Genomic DNA, 16,225 nt, shown 5'->3' on the forward strand with positions numbered 1-16,225 from the left:
TCCAAAAACCATGCTTAATTCACTTGAACTGAATTATAACAACCACAAATGCATATTATACCAAATCATAAATCAAGCACATCACAAACATATAACAACCACAAATGCCATGCCATTGGTAGACCAGAATCAAGAAAGAAAACATTCCAAAGATAAAACCTTGGACCAACCTCTTATGAAAATATCAACCAAGGCCACCAACAGGAGTAAGAATGCTGAGGTAGAGGCTAGGACAGCAAGAACTATACAGCTGGAGGTCAAGCATAGAAAGAAATTAGGACCGTTAGGAGCAATAAAAAAACAAACACAAATCATTAATGGTTTAATTTAATGGATTGAAATTACAATATATCAATACTTGTATTATATGGTGTGAATCATGCTTCAAATAGAAGAAAATTGCAATCTATGATTGAATGCTAATTGTTTGCGGACAAGTAGGGTTGCATAAGGAATCTCAGAAGTCAAAATATAGCAGGATCAGACATGATATCCAAAAAAATCCAAACTAACTTTTGCAGTAGAGGAAAGAAAATTTTTCTAAAAGAAAAAAAAAGTTTTGTGAGCTCATTTGGGGGATGAAATGGGACAGTAGAGACTGGCCACTGTAGTTGAATTTCTTACTAATTCTATCAATTACTGCCATACCAAAAGAAGAGAAAGAAAAAACTTGGAGAAAACCCAGAAATTAAACAAAAAAGGGTTAAGTTTCCACATGAGAATGGTGGGAAGATATTTATTTAAACCAACACATGTCATCCTCAAGATGAGTTTCAAAATGGGCCTGCTTTGAAATGAAGATAAAAGAGATTCAACATAAATCTCTTTCAACAATGTCATGTCTTAGCTATATGGTTCATTACACATTTGATCTTTTAAACTCCAAAATAATTGGCAAACTACTGTTGTAGATATCGAAGAAACAAGAATGTTATGGATGCTTAATTTTTGTAGTGAGAGAAAAAAAACCAATAATTAAGGAATAAAAAAATGCAAATACTAATACAAGAAAACTCAATAATAGAGAGGAAAGAAAATCCATAATATAGATAATTTGCCATTAAGTATAAGTGGAGCATGTTTCTCAACAACCAAACACAAATTTGTGGTACATAACATAGTAGGTTACTTCCATGCTATTGTAGCAAATGCATGTGAAGCAAGCAAAGCAATGCCATAGCCATTACCCCAATTGGTTCCAAAGGATAATAAGTAGTAGTACTATTAGTTAAGCCAAGGACCACTGCCCAGCTATGTTAAACTTCATTCACCCTCCAATGCCTCTGCTTTTGTCTTAGTAGATCCATGCATTTTTGGTTAGTGACATCTCCTATTGCTGTTACTATTCTAGATATGGATGGCTATCCTTTGACCATTGCTACAATCTAAATACAAATTTCGTTATATTTGTATGATACTCGACATGGATACTAATCTCTATTGTATGACAGGGTAAGCTATATATTGAGAAGTAATAATATTGTAGACCCAACAAATTAGACCCTAAATAACTCTGTTTAGGATGAATTCAAGGCATCATCTAGAGACCTGTTTTGCCATACAACAATGCAAATCAATACACAGTTTGCAGGTAGGTTCAACAAGCTTGACAATAGCAAGATATGAAATCAACACCTTGCATTACCCAATTTCCGTGCATAAAAACCTAAAATCCTTTTACAATCTAATCAGTGTCAACAATGTAACTTATTACTGAACAACACACTAACATTTTCTTATGAAATGAAACCAGACACAAGTTCAAAATTTTACAAGTTGAAATTTCCCAGAAATAAATTGAAAATAAAACTATAAAAAGTCAAATAATGTCTGTAATAAAGTTACCTGAAATTTCCCACAGATTTGACGGAAATTGGAGTGGAGATAGCAAAAGAAAATGGTGGTCGAAAACTGAGAACATTTGGATCGGCAATCTGGACGGATACGGAGAAGTGGGAACCGAGGAAATGAAAGAAAACTGTGATAATTGATAGAGAGGAATAAAGGAATGAAGGAGTGAAGAAGGAGAGTGGGGGGTTACTGGAAAATTGATAAACAGAAGCAGTTTTCTACCGGAAATGAAGGAAGGAATGAAGGAGGTGATAGAGAGGAGAGCACGAAAAATGTCTTACGAAAATTGAAAGGGTAAGACATTTTCCCTAAAATGTAACCCATTTTCCCGTGTTTTGGAGTTTATTTTCCAAATGGAAAATGTTTTCCGCCAATCAAATACCAGAAAAGTTGGAAATGATTTTCCAGAAAATTAATTCCGTTAATCAAATAGACCCTTAATTTAAGTATTAATATGTTTTAATTAGTACATGTGTTTAATGTGTTTTAAGCTATTACATATTTTTAATATGTTCTAGCTGGATTAATGTGCAGGATTTAATGTGTCTCCACTGTTGAATTTTAATGAGTGATATATATGCCTTGACCGAATTTATTTGGTGTTCTTTTTAGCTGAATCAGCTAGCTTAATGGATAAGGAATGCATTAAAGAAGAAAACATGCATTTGGCTAATACATGGAACAACATTAAAGGAGCAGCTGCCTCTTGCTTTCAGTTGGCTTTTCGTGAAGCTCAATGGACTCCAAGCTACTATTTTAAGCTTCCTTAGGGGCCTATTTCATGGAGAGAAAAGGCCAATAGTTGCCTACATTAATTCTAATAGCTAACAAGCTTGGAGGCTGCTCATATTTGGCCATTGGCTATTGAAATGCTCAAGCTAACTGTCCAACTCTTCAAGGCAGTAACTTAAGATGTTCACATTGCTGGAGGTTCTTTTCACATTGAGTGGTTGATCAGTTTTGTGCATTCACTTATGGACCATTGAAGTGCCCAAGCTGTTCATTTAAAATGCAAGACTATTTAGCTCTACAAAGCAGCTCAATTAAGGTGCATTTAGCCTCTTTGACTGAACCAAGACACCTCATTTAGCTCTTCATCACTTCAATTAATGTCTAGCTGAATGGACTTTATCTAGAAGTTGTCATTCTAGAAACTTTCCAAGGACATTCTAAGAAGCTTCATGGAAATTTTAGCTCCTTTTGTTTTAATTTTGTTGACCATTCAGCATCTTTATTTGTCCATTCGGCTACTCTATGATTAGGTTATAAATATGTGTTAACATTCACTTTGTAGGGACTTTTGAACCTTTTATGAATTCTGTTTACTTTGTGAGTTTGTTTTCAACTCTAATTGTTCTCCAAAGACTTGTCTGACTTATCAAGTAACCCTTGTAGCGTCAACCCTTCTTTGTTATTCTGAACTTATCACTTCTACCCAAAGTGTGGCGTTCAAGTTATATCGAGGTTCCTATCATCTTTGATAGTGGGTCGAGGTCTTATTCATCTACTTACCATCCATTCGACACTATCCCAACTTAAGTATTCACATAAGTCTCGGGTTAACACATCCTTATTGTGTTAGTTCGTTCTTGAATCCTTAGCCAAATTCCATTCATCATTTCTTGAATTATTCCATAACCTCATTGAACCTATTCTAACCTAAATCTCTTCTTTCTTTAACCTTTTCTCGACAAGCTTTCAACTAACTCAGTTCACGATCGGGCAAATAGTTACGACTCAAGTCTTAATTGTAGCGAGTGCGTATCAGTCTTGTTATCTGATATTATTTTAAATAGTTGGTCAAAAATCATAGAAGCTTGTTAAATTCTATTATTTAAAACTCGTGTATTTGAAATCAGTAATTATTTTTTGATAAAAAACGTCGTCTGCTCCTATCTAGCACTTTAAATTATGTAAGCAAAAGCCCAATTAAAAATTTAAACCAACTCAAAGGCCTTATTGCAAAAACAAAACCAAACTTATACTTTAAAATAAAATAAAAGCAAGCGTGAACAATAATAGTCGTGTGGCCACCTCCGAGTCTCTCGCAGCACCGAATCGCCTAAGGCTAAGAATTACCTGCACAGTTAAAAGGAGAGGATGAGTTTACGAAACTTAGCGTGTAATACCCTAACTGTCAATCAGTAATCATGCAGTATCAGTCTAGGCTTGAGCCCTATACAGTAACAGTACAGTGTGGGCCTTAGCCCAAAACAATAACAGTGCGGGCCTTAGCTTAATACAGTAACCAGTATAGTGCAATAATGCAACCCATCCCAACCTAGGCAACACACTACTCCGTACCACTAACACACCACGTGGGGATAAAATCGACCCACCCAACCAACACACCAATATCGCAGCAAAGCTGCCAGTAATAGAATCGCAGCGAAGCTGCCAGTGGCAGTATATGTGGCAAAGCTAGTACAGTATACTTCCCCTATATCAGTATCCCAGCCGCATGCAGTATGTCATGTCATAAATCATACATGAATGCAAAACATCATACTTAGTAACAGTCATATATATATCATAGAACAAATCAGCCATACATATCATAAGGCTATAACGGTCATTTCATCTCCTAGGGGTATAACAATCATTTTACCCTATGGGGGTATTTCAGTCATTTTACCCTTCGGGGGTATTTCAATCATTATACCCTTCGGGGGTATTTTGATCATGTTACCCTTCGAGGGTATTTCGATCATTTTATCCTTCAAGGGTATTTCGATCATTTTACCTTTCGTGGGTATTTTGGTCATTTTACCCTTTGAGGGTATTTCGGTCCTTTTACCCTTCAGGGTTATTTCAGTCATTTTACCCTTCAAGGGTATTTCTGTCATTTGCCCACGGATCGCAGGTTGGGCTTACCACTCGAACGATCGCATGCCCGTGTGGTCTCAAATGTCATTTTTATGGCTTTTCAGCTTTTCACTGATCTACAGTTACAGTGGGGCGATTACACACCTGTCTTAGATTGAGAGAAGAGAGAAAGGTTTCAACAACTTGATATTACTTGATACTCCCTCAATCTCGAGGATTTTAAACAAACAGAGAAGAGTGATATACAGTTGAACCACAGACAATAAAGGAAGATAACTTATCGATTTAAAAAGAAAAAAAAAGGTAGAAAATAAAGACAAAAAGAGAATGATATACGGCTAGAAAAGAAGAAGAGAAGAGAAAGAGAGAAAGAGAAGAGAGAATTTGGCAACAAGAGGAGAGGGGAAAAAGAAAGGAAAGAGCAGAAAAAGAAAGCAACAAACCCGAGAGGTACTTCTTAAACTTGGCAAAATCAGCACCCAAAAGCGAAAAGGCAAAAACGCAAAAATGACCAAAACTAAAACTCATAGAAAGATAACAACTACAAAAATCGATTACCACAGTGCCTACTGAACAAATTCGGCACAAGAAAACCCCCAGCCAAAACCTCTAGCTAGAGTTTTCCCAAAATGACACAACTCTTCTCACAAACAACTCCTTGATTTTCTCCTAAAATCTCTCGCTTTATCCCTCATTGAATCACTCCACCAATTTCTCCTCCAACTCCCCCAACAACTCCATTCAAACTTCATTCAAACTCCCCTTACCTGTGTTTCAGTCCAACTCCACTACTTACATAGCCCAAGCAGCAAAATAAATATTCTTCTGCACAACCCAGGACTTGAACCTTAGACCTCACAGTTACACAACACGCCACCTTGCCATTTGACCACAAACTCTTTTTGTGACATAAAACCAACACTAATATTTATAAGGCCTATATGTCTATGAACAGATTCATTTAAGAGCAAAACTAAAAATTCTGCCAAGGCCAAGACTTGAACCCAGGCTTCTCAAACACTCCCACACACATCCAAATTACTTAGCCATTAAAGCAAACAAGCAATTTGTGTCAAAACATGCAAAAATTAAAGACTTAGATTTTTGGGGTGTTACAGAGCGGCCGATATCAACTTGGTCCGAAATGAAAGCCGTGATGCGTAAGTGATTCCTCGTATCTTCCTACCATCGGGAGCGAATTTCTTCAAGCTAAAGGACAAAAATGAGATTATCGAATGAGTCCTATGTGCAAAAGGAACGAAAAGATTCATTTGGAAGAGATTCACGTTTGGATTCCTATTCTTGATGGGATTTAGGTTGGAAAAGAGGTAACTGCAAGTTTGAAGCCTTTCAAGGTGACAAACAAGAAAGTAGAAAGATCTTTTCAAGTGCATCAAGGCATTCATCCACGGAAGAACACTTACGAAGAGGAGAACGTGTCTCGTATGCATCAAAATACTCATCCACGGAGGACCATTCACGAAGATTTGATCGTGACTCATATGTAGATGCTTTCCTTTCCTTTGAGTGAAAAGCTTGTCGTTCTAATTCTTTTGTATTACCTTCATCTTGTAATGAAAGGAAGCGAGAAAAGAAATTAAATGAAAAGAGAGGCAAGAAATATTGATGCTAGAGAATGAGCAAATCCTAAACGAAATTAAGAGAAGAAAAAAAAAGATGAAAGAAAAAGAAATTGAAAAAGAAAAAGAGAGTGAGATAAAGCAAAACAAGATTGAAAAAGAAAACGAGTGCGAGCAAGAAAAGCAAATTAAAAATAGAGCGAGAATGTGAAAGAAACAAGTGGCAATGAGTTTTCAAAAATAAAAGAAATTGTGGTAAAAGAGAAAGAGTTTGAAAATGAGTTAGAAAAAGAAACCAATGAAAAAGATGCAAGTGAGAACGAAAAGGCAAAGAGTGTTTTTACCAACCAATATGCAAATTGTCCTCGTATTATTTCTTCTTTTCAGGTTTCTAAAGATTCATTTGACAAGCTTCAACTTCATTATCTTCCTGAAGAGAGGCGGTTCAAGTTGTTCAGCAAAGGTAAGATCGTAGATGACCTTAGTCCACTAGCGCTTAAAGGTAAACAAGGTAAGGGTTCTTTGTTATGCAAGTCTCAACAAATTCACTCGCATGTTATTGATGAGAAAGCTGAAAACTTAGTTTTTGAAAGAACTCCTCACCGTAATTTGGTTGATTGTCATATTCTAATTGATGAAGATTTTGTTTTACATAGTGGTACGAAGCATTTTCCTATTGATGAGTATGGCGTCGGAAAGATTTTAGGTAAAGTAAGAATAAACCAGCACACACAAATTTTGATCTTTTGTGATAAAAATTTGCAATGTAAAATGCCTAGTTTGTTTGTTTGTGATGATAAAATGAAGTCTCTAAATTGTTATACGAATACCACCAGTTTGTGTAAGTCTGTTCAAATGAGATTTACGATGTATGATTGTTTGAATATGTGCATGCTCAAATTCTCTTTGTTTCACTTGTGTGAATTTTTGGTGATTAAGAAATTCGTGCATTTTGGAACGAGTGAACAATCTTGTGTGTTCAACCCTGGATTTCACTATTCTGGTTCACCATTGAGAGAGAGCCAGCAACCTAAATTTTGTGTAAATAAGTATGTGCACAATGTATGCTTAATTGATGTTTGGCCTTTAATTAAGAAAACAAAACTTGTGCAAGTTGATTATAACTTTAAATTGATCTATGTTCATTCTACATTGCCAGTTATCAAATTTTTGATTCATCATGAAAAGGTAAGACCCATCGATGTTTTTGAATCACAACAATAAAAGTTGAATGTAGTTGAGAAAGTTGCTGGTGACATAGTCCTCAAAAGACCTCCATATTTTGTTTTGGTTGCCCGATCGTCTAACGAAGAAGTTTCGTTCGTCTTGTGCCAAGAAGAAGTATATTTATTTTGGGAAGTTATTTGTGGTTCAAATTAGGTTCAAGGGAGTTGAATGTGTGCTAAGGTTCGAGTACGAAAGAAAGGATTAACTTTGAAAAAAAATAATAATTCGGTTTTAATGGAAAATGGATTGTTAGGCTAAAAAAAAGAAAGAACCAACACTATGAGTAAGTGTTGACCCGAATCTTATATGTTCTGAAGGTGAAAAATGGATGATGTTGAAGAACCTAAACCCACTATCTATCGGAGATAGTAACCTCGGTATAAGTTGAACGCTACACTTCGGTAAAATATGATAAGTTTAGTTTGCAAAGAACAGGGTTGACGCCACTAACCAAGTAGATAAGACAACAGAGTCTTTGGACGAAATTGAGAGAAGAAATCTCAAAAAATATTCAATATAATATCAAATTTGACAAAATGTTTTTCTAAAACAAGTTGTTTACAACCTATTTATAGTCCAAAGAGACCTAGCTGAATAGACAAAAAAAAACCCAGCTTAAATGAGCTATTTAATAAGCTAAACTAACCTAACAAGTAAGTTCAATCCATTGGAGAACTCTAGGACTTGGGATCGGCAATAGGCAGCAGCTTAAATACTCAAATTCAGTTGATAATTGAGCTAATTACTTAATCTGGAAGAGTTCATTATTGGAACAGCTCAAAACCTTAATTTGCTTCAATAAATCAGCCTTGAAAAGCCAAATGGACAGCAACATGCATTGATGACGTTTTTGGGCACACAAATAGCCCTTGGGTGTGAACTTATGGATGCAATCTGTCACAAGGTATGAAAGGATATTTTTGAACAGCCACCAAGTGTGAAAAGAATATGTGAGCTGAATGGCCATGTGTGAACACTCCTTTGTCCATTGCACTGCCCGAACAGACCCTTGGGAAGAGAAATGAGCTGCTAAATTTAAGGGGTGCATTTTCTTCCATTTAATGCCGTCCATGAACCAAGCTGATTCTAGCTGAATGGACACCTACAATCAGCCATTAACAATCGGTCATGACACTTTAAATGAACCCAATTAAGTTGTCTTGGCTTAAGACATTTTAAATGGCTGTAGAACAAAGACAAATTAAATTAGCTCAAGACAACTTAAATTGTTGTTGTAATTTAGACAAATTAATTAACTTAACTTATTAATGCCGAAAATAGTAAGACACATTAAATGACTTAAAGGCACAATTAACACCTAGTTAAATTAATTAATTAGCTTAAACTAAATTAACTAAAATTTATTCCAGCAAAATAAAATGCACAACTAAAGAAAACTAAAATGAGTTTATTGAGCTAGGGTTGAGCTGAATTGAGATCAACCAGCTGCAATTGAACTAATTCAACTCGCAAATGATTGCGAGCAACACTTTGCATTCATGTAGACAACCTCCTTCGTGCTAGTCAAAAACCCTAGTCTGTGCTTTAGAGCTTGCAACGCTTGTTCATTCCTTTTTCCTCTTTTATGTTTTGCCAAACTAGTTTGCATTACACTTGCCTTACTAGAGGCTACATAACATCGTTCATGTTTCGTGATCTGCTAGTTCAATGCATCTTGCAGTGAAGACATTGCCATGAATTCCCTTTTTTTTTATTTTTGAACATATGGTTCTTTTCCAAAGTAAAGTGGGGAATGACTCAGCACGAAGCAAAACACTTTATTTCTTACACAAACATGCAAAGTCAGACCTTTCACTAGTCAGGTAAACTTACCTTGAACCAGATATGTACAACACACGCAAAGTTAACTTAATTAGGAAACCCAGAATTTTGAAGTTTCCTTTTTTAAATCATTAGTTTTTCCATAAAGCATGAAGCTTAGAGTCTTGTAAGTAATCACAAAAATAGCTAGAGTTTCAACATTACTTACCTGGTTTCATAATGGTAAAGTTTGCTGATTATGGCAAACTTTAACCCTTCATGCTGGCATTGGCTCTATCATTTTCCTAGAACACATAGAGAGAATTGCTAAAATGGAGTATTAATTGCCAGAGAAAATATAGAACTTGTTTATGAAGCTAAGGGTGCTTTATATGGGTGCACACGGAAGGAAGACTTAGTGGACAAACTTATTTACCTCTAACAATTTTCCTTCGGTACCCGTGACTAATAGTTTTCTCTTGGTCACACAATAAAATTGGGCCTAGAAGTTTTGAGGGTAAATTAGGAATTTTGGCTAGGAATGGATTAAGAAATTTTGAATTTTGGTAACCCGAAATTGTTTTCATCTATAACTTTTTTAAAATTAAATCAATTTTTAAAAATAATGCTGAAAACAATTTCAATGTTAAAATACTGACTGTTTTGTAAAAGGGTTCAATTTAGGAGTAGTTAAAAAGTAATTTTACCAAAGTTTTAAAAATACCCTGTTCCCCCTCCATCTTTATAAAACCCACATTAGTTTCTTCTCTTTATTTTTGTTGTCGTCCCTTGTTCTCCCCAAGCTTCTCCCTCTCAATTTTATGTTACAAACTTCATTCTTTTAATTTCTATCATCACTAGAGCCATAAATGTCCATAGAATTTCAAGAAAAACACCCAAAGCACCATTGGTTTTGTCATACCTTAAGCTTGTGGGTTTTTTGAGTTTTCAACCAAAAGCTTGTTTCTCTTCCATCAAATGTAACATTTCAATTTCTTATTATTTGTTCATGTTATATGGTCTTTTAAACTAATTTTTAACCATTAAATCACATGTTTTGAATAAAAGCCAAAAATTGGGTCGTTAATGGTGGATTTCAGGATGTTGCGTAAAAATGTGGTTTCAAAGTGTTATTTTAATTATTTTGACATTATTAGAAGGTTTCTAAATATTCCTTAAAGTTTCATTAAAGAATTACAACGTTTTATTGACTTTTTGTTAAAGTTGCCATTATATGGCAAAATTTTAGATCCATGAATCTGCATAGGTTTGAGTAGTTTCAAGGTTGGGAATTTTTCTTAGATGTATAAATAGATTATTGGAATCAATTATAGGTAATGGGAATAAGTAAGGATTAAAATATTTGAGTTTCAAATTTGTTAGTTGAAATTTTAGTTTCATAAGGAATATAGCTTAGGCTTTCATTTTTGGTTGGTTTCAATGAGTCTTTGGCTCTAATTAATTTTCCATAATGTGTGGTTATTATGTGTGAAGCATTGGAACCGTTGGGGCCTTCTACGAGCAAGGCGAAAGCAGAGAAAAAACTAGTTTAAACATTCAACAATTAGGCGAAAGCATGATTAGTGAGTGTTTGGAATCGCTACCCATAGACACGATTAATAGTGTTAATTGGGAGATTAGGAATAGCCTAAACCCCTATCCTAAGTTTCGAGTGTAAGCTTTCTATTTGCCTTGCTTTATTTTGGCAATTATGTGATTATGTGAATAATTGTGGATTGATTATTCTGACGCAATATTGTGATATGAGGCATGTGTGATGACTATTGTGAATTATGTTGTGTTGTGGGCAAGATATACATGCTAAATGACCATGATAATGATATGCTAATAATACAAATATGTAGGGAAAGCGAGCAGAATTTCAGTAAGTATATATGGGTTGAATTGTGGAATGTGATATTATTTTGACGAGTAATTTGTAAGAATACTTGTACGTGAGGTATGATGTACTGATTTTAATGCACACATATGTGGTTGGATATGTGATGGCTCAATGAGCATTATTATGGCAGTTAAAGTGTAATTAAATGTGAATATGAGAAGCATGCATTGTGTACAAGTTTGTGATGTAAATTGATGAATATGAACAGAGATGATGTGTGTTAAATCAGTAAATAAAAAGGTGTAATTATAGATATTTTGGCCTTGTGATTTCTTGAAACCGTTTGATATAGCTGTCATGCCATAGGATTGTGAGTACTCACTCTTGTGTTGTGTGATTTGGGCATTGAGGCCTTAAGACAGTTTGAAAAGATAAGGGAATGTGAGCTAAGCTCTATTCACTGAGATATGTTGGTGTGTTGGAGAGTGTTAGCTATGTGTTACACTCTTGGGGTATGTTCGACTCTACGAGTCATTTGGTGTGTTGTAGATCCGTGTACCCATTGTGTGGTGATAAAACCCACTTTTATGTTTCATAGCTTCAAGTGCCAAATTATCGTTCAAATATGATATTATATATTGTGATAATACGATGAAAGACGAATGCATAAACATGTGAATAATATGCTAAATGAGTTGATTTAAGTTACATGAAAATGTTAGTATGTTCTCATGGTAAATTGTGTATGTAATTGTAGTTTGGGTCATTATAGTTTAACTTGTGAATGCATGTGAATATATAAGCTAGACTTGTGAGTTATTAAAGCATGTATACATTGTTTAGTCTTGATGAATTATTGTAAAATGAGTTATTTGAATATGAGTTGAGTGTAGTCATACGTGAGAGTATATGTTAGTTTTATGGCTTAATGAAGCGTTTGTAACGCCCCAAAATTTTAATTTTGGGAATTGTGAATGTGGGACACAAAATATTTGTCTGCTTTAGTGGTTATGTGTTCTGGGTGTGTTTGGGAGGTCCCAAGTTCAAGCCAGGACTTGGGCAAGTTTTGCCCTGTCTTTAGTCAGTATGCTTTTAAGTAAAAGTTGGAAAATAATTAACAGAATGAGCCTGCTGGTCTGGTGGATAAGTGTAGTGTTGGTGTGAAGGAGGTCCAGCATTCGAATCTTGGCGTGGGCATTATTTTTGCTCGTGCGTCCAGGAGAGTTTGAGATGGACTAAAAATCTAAGTAGTCGATTTAGTGGGGAGAGAAAAAAGGGATTGGGGTGGTTATCAAATATCTGTTCATCTTTTTTTTTTACTTTCCCCAAAACCCCTCCACCCTCTTGCCGTTTTTCTCTTCAATGCTGCCGAATTTCTACTCTCTCTCACCCTTCATCTTCTTGATTGTTCTTTTCCCACTCTGCCTTCTGTCGCTCCACGTTTGTCTGCAACCGTTTGGTAAGTTTTAGGTAAGTGATTTGTCTCCATTTTTAACTTTATTCTGAATTGTTTTGTTTATGCCAATTAGGGGAGGATTCAGGGGCTCGTAATCACCAATCGGAGTCTTAGTTTGTGTGTGAATTATTGTTCATCGGTTGAAGGTATGGTTTAGTCGCTTATGGGTTAAAACCTCGATACGAGTTCAATTTGGAATCACGTTATGTTAGATTAAATTAGTGTTATTTGTTCAATTATAGGCTTTGGAGTGCTCGGGGACTGTTTTAGCATCAAACAAAACCAGGTGTGTACCTGAAACGCAGAAAATGAGATTCGACGAAAAGCTGAAATTGCTTACTGTTTAGATTGCAACAGTAGGCTAACTTTGAAAAATCACCATAAATTGTAGAAATCTAATTAGAGAATGAAAATAATATGTAATCAAAGCTTATTGAGTCTAGTTTCTCATAGAAGCAACGATTTAGGTAATGGAATTGTAAATCGTGAGATATAATAAGTTTTGTGAGACAAGGTTAGAATGAATTTGGGTTCCCTATTATGAATTTGGAAAATAATAAAAATTGGAGAAAAATAATTAGGGGTTAAAATTTACATGTTTAAATTATTAATGAGTGTATTTCAATAGAAAGAAATGAAAAATTATCCAATTTTTTACTAAGAGATAATTAATTTTTAGCAAAGAAAGGTCAAAGTTGTCAAACAACAGAACAGTGGTAAGATTGAAGATTTTACTGTAATTATTGGCTAAACCAAAAATTATGAAAGTTTTATGGTAGAAAGTTATTTGAGTCTAGTTTCAAAGGCATCAAGTAGACCATAATTTTGAATTCTTGTAGCTCGAGATATAAATAATATAGTAACAGTGACTCAAGTAGACAGCTTTGAAGGAACATATAAGTAAATAGTGAAAACATATATGAATATTTAGCTAGCACGTGTTACATTAAAAATGGACCATGCGACCAAGGCCAATTTGGGCCGAGTGGGCCACACGGGCTTGTGGGCCCACACAGGCAGAACACATGGGCGTGTGGGCCCATTTTCATTGAATTGATTGCTAAGGTTGCACGGGTCTTCCAAGTCGACTGTGAACCTACTATAGGGTCGGTAAGCATCACTTAGACCCCCAATTGTACAAACTGACTGTTTGATTTATATATGTGTTAAGCATGATGATATTATGCTTGTATACTGAACTGGTTATATGTACTGATGTCCTAAGATAGCATGTCATGGCTTGTGATAGGAGGTTGCGCGCAGACCAAGATCGAGTTGCCAAGTCACGGAAAACTCCTATGAAAACGCTAGACGCTTGGATCTGAAATGAAATAGAAAATTAAACTTAGAACTAACAGATCTGAAATGAAACACCCAAAACAAGAAAAAATCAGCCAAGAATCGAAACACTTAATAATATTGTTGATTGGAAACAAAGAAAAAAACTTTTAGTTCAAGAAAAGACTCCCCCAAGCCGAATCTGCAAAGGAGAACACAAAATAGAGAAATAAATTCAAAACCCAGCAAACCGAATTGAATCGGAATTAAGAGGCTTGGGAGGTAAGATCTATTGAAGAGTATGACTAAGGGACGTTTCTTTATTGCCAAGAATGGTGCCGAACAGATTCTTGAAGATTGGAATGGCTGAAAACACAACAAGAGAAATTAAATCAAGTTAATCAACCAATCGGCATAAACATAAACAACTAAAGAAGAAAGAACAGCAAGAAAGATGAATAAAGTCCTAAGAAGCCTTGAAATCAAGAAAGATTTCACAATTCCCTTCAAACGACTCGAATCTCCCCTCCAATGTAGAACAACGGTAAGAAGAAGGCTGAAGATGGCTCCCACAATCAAAAAGAATTCTTGGAGAAAACTCAAAGAGAATTTTTCACTCAATAAAAAAATCTAATTTTAATGTGTTGTGTGTGTTTGTGGCCGGCCAAGCCTTACATATATAGGCCTACTACTACTTTCCTAACCCTATTAGGAAAACTAAGAAAAAACCTAATTGTTTAACTTTTAAAGGAAAATTCAGCCAAGGCCTTTAAATGGGCCTCTTGGACTGAATGTTTACATAGAATTTAATTCATAAAGTCTAAAAACTAAACTAAGTATTTAAAGAATTAAAACTTAACAAATCGGGCCACTTTGACAATTTGGCCTGATTTTTAACTAAGTCTAGTTTGAACTTCTTGATTGGGCTTGGAACATCTTATTGGGTCGTGTCTTCAAGAACTTGGGCTTGTGATTTGTTCTCTCCCGAAATTGGTTCGCTGATGCTCGTAACTGAGATCCAACGCGCCTTAGCTGCAAGATTCGGTTTCTTGACCAAGATTTCCAAGATTTGAAATCTTGATTTTCTTGATTCTTGAAATCGCTCAAAACAAGAAAATTGGACCAAGATTCGGTTTCTTGATTTTCTTGAAAACAAGAAAGTGAATCTTGATTTTCTTTTTCCTTTGTATATGCATCTAAGGCCTTGCTAATGAAGTCTTGAATGATTCCATTTAGTTTCATACGCATTTCCCTGACCTTTGACCTCGTTATTGGGCCTTGTGGTAATTTGAGCCCATCACGTCATTAAGCTTGAATTGGGCCTTTGTGACTCGTATCATTCCCCCTTCCTCAAAAAGATTCGTCCTCGAATCCGATAAATCAAATGGAGATAAGTCAGCCACATTGAAAGTAGAACTTACGTTATACTCATCGGGTAGATCAATTTCGTATGCATTATCATTGATCCGCTCGAGTACTTGGAAAGGCCCATCGCCTCTTGGATCCAACTTGGTCTTTCAGCAAATTGAATGAGCTGAAGACACAATGAATTCAGCAGCAAAACAAAGTAAAATTCGGCTCAATTTAGACATATTAAATCAAAAACAAGACACATTAATTAGATGTAATGAAACATGCTTATTTATGCTATGTAATAACTAAAACATATTAAAAGCATGCATGAAACACATAAAACACAAATAATTAATTTTTTCCAGATTTAAACAAATTAATTTCTAACATTTATTTAAGCTGAACTAAAATTAATTCTAAAACTTATTTGAGCTGAACTAAATTTAATAAACTAACTCATTTAATTTATTCCAGCAAATTAAAAATGCATGAAATTAAATAAAAGCGAATTAAGCTCAACGAGCTAGAATCAGCTCGAATTGAACTCCATGGAGCTGGAACAAGTTAATTCAGCTTGTGAAAGTTTTCGAACGGCGCTTGATGAACTAAACCAAGGGCGTTTTCGGGGTAGGGTAGTATCATCCCCCCTTATTCGAAGCGACTTGTTCTCAAGTCGATGCGTTGGTTCACTCGAACATAGCTCCTCTTACTCGACTTTCCTCGATCGAACGGGAGTAATGGCAATTGAGTCAACTGAAAAGAATAGCCATCAGTTAGTAAATAGCAACGCAAACAAACTTGATGTCCAATCATAAGCATAACAAAACAAGTATAACACATGCGAATGGACAAATTCAGATTACCATGCAAACAAGCTAATTTACTTACTAATGCCTCCTCAAATATTTGAAACAAAGATGGACATGTTTTAAGGCATTCAATCATCTCAAATTGTTTCCACAATCTATGAATAAATCGTGAGTAATAAATCAAATGGTAAACGTAATCGTCACAAGTAGGTATTTGAAAAGGTTCACATTGTTCACAGAG

This window comes from Gossypium raimondii, chromosome 8 (assembly GCF_025698545.1).
Source record: "Gossypium raimondii isolate GPD5lz chromosome 8, ASM2569854v1, whole genome shotgun sequence".
Taxonomy (NCBI): domain Eukaryota; kingdom Viridiplantae; phylum Streptophyta; class Magnoliopsida; order Malvales; family Malvaceae; genus Gossypium; species Gossypium raimondii.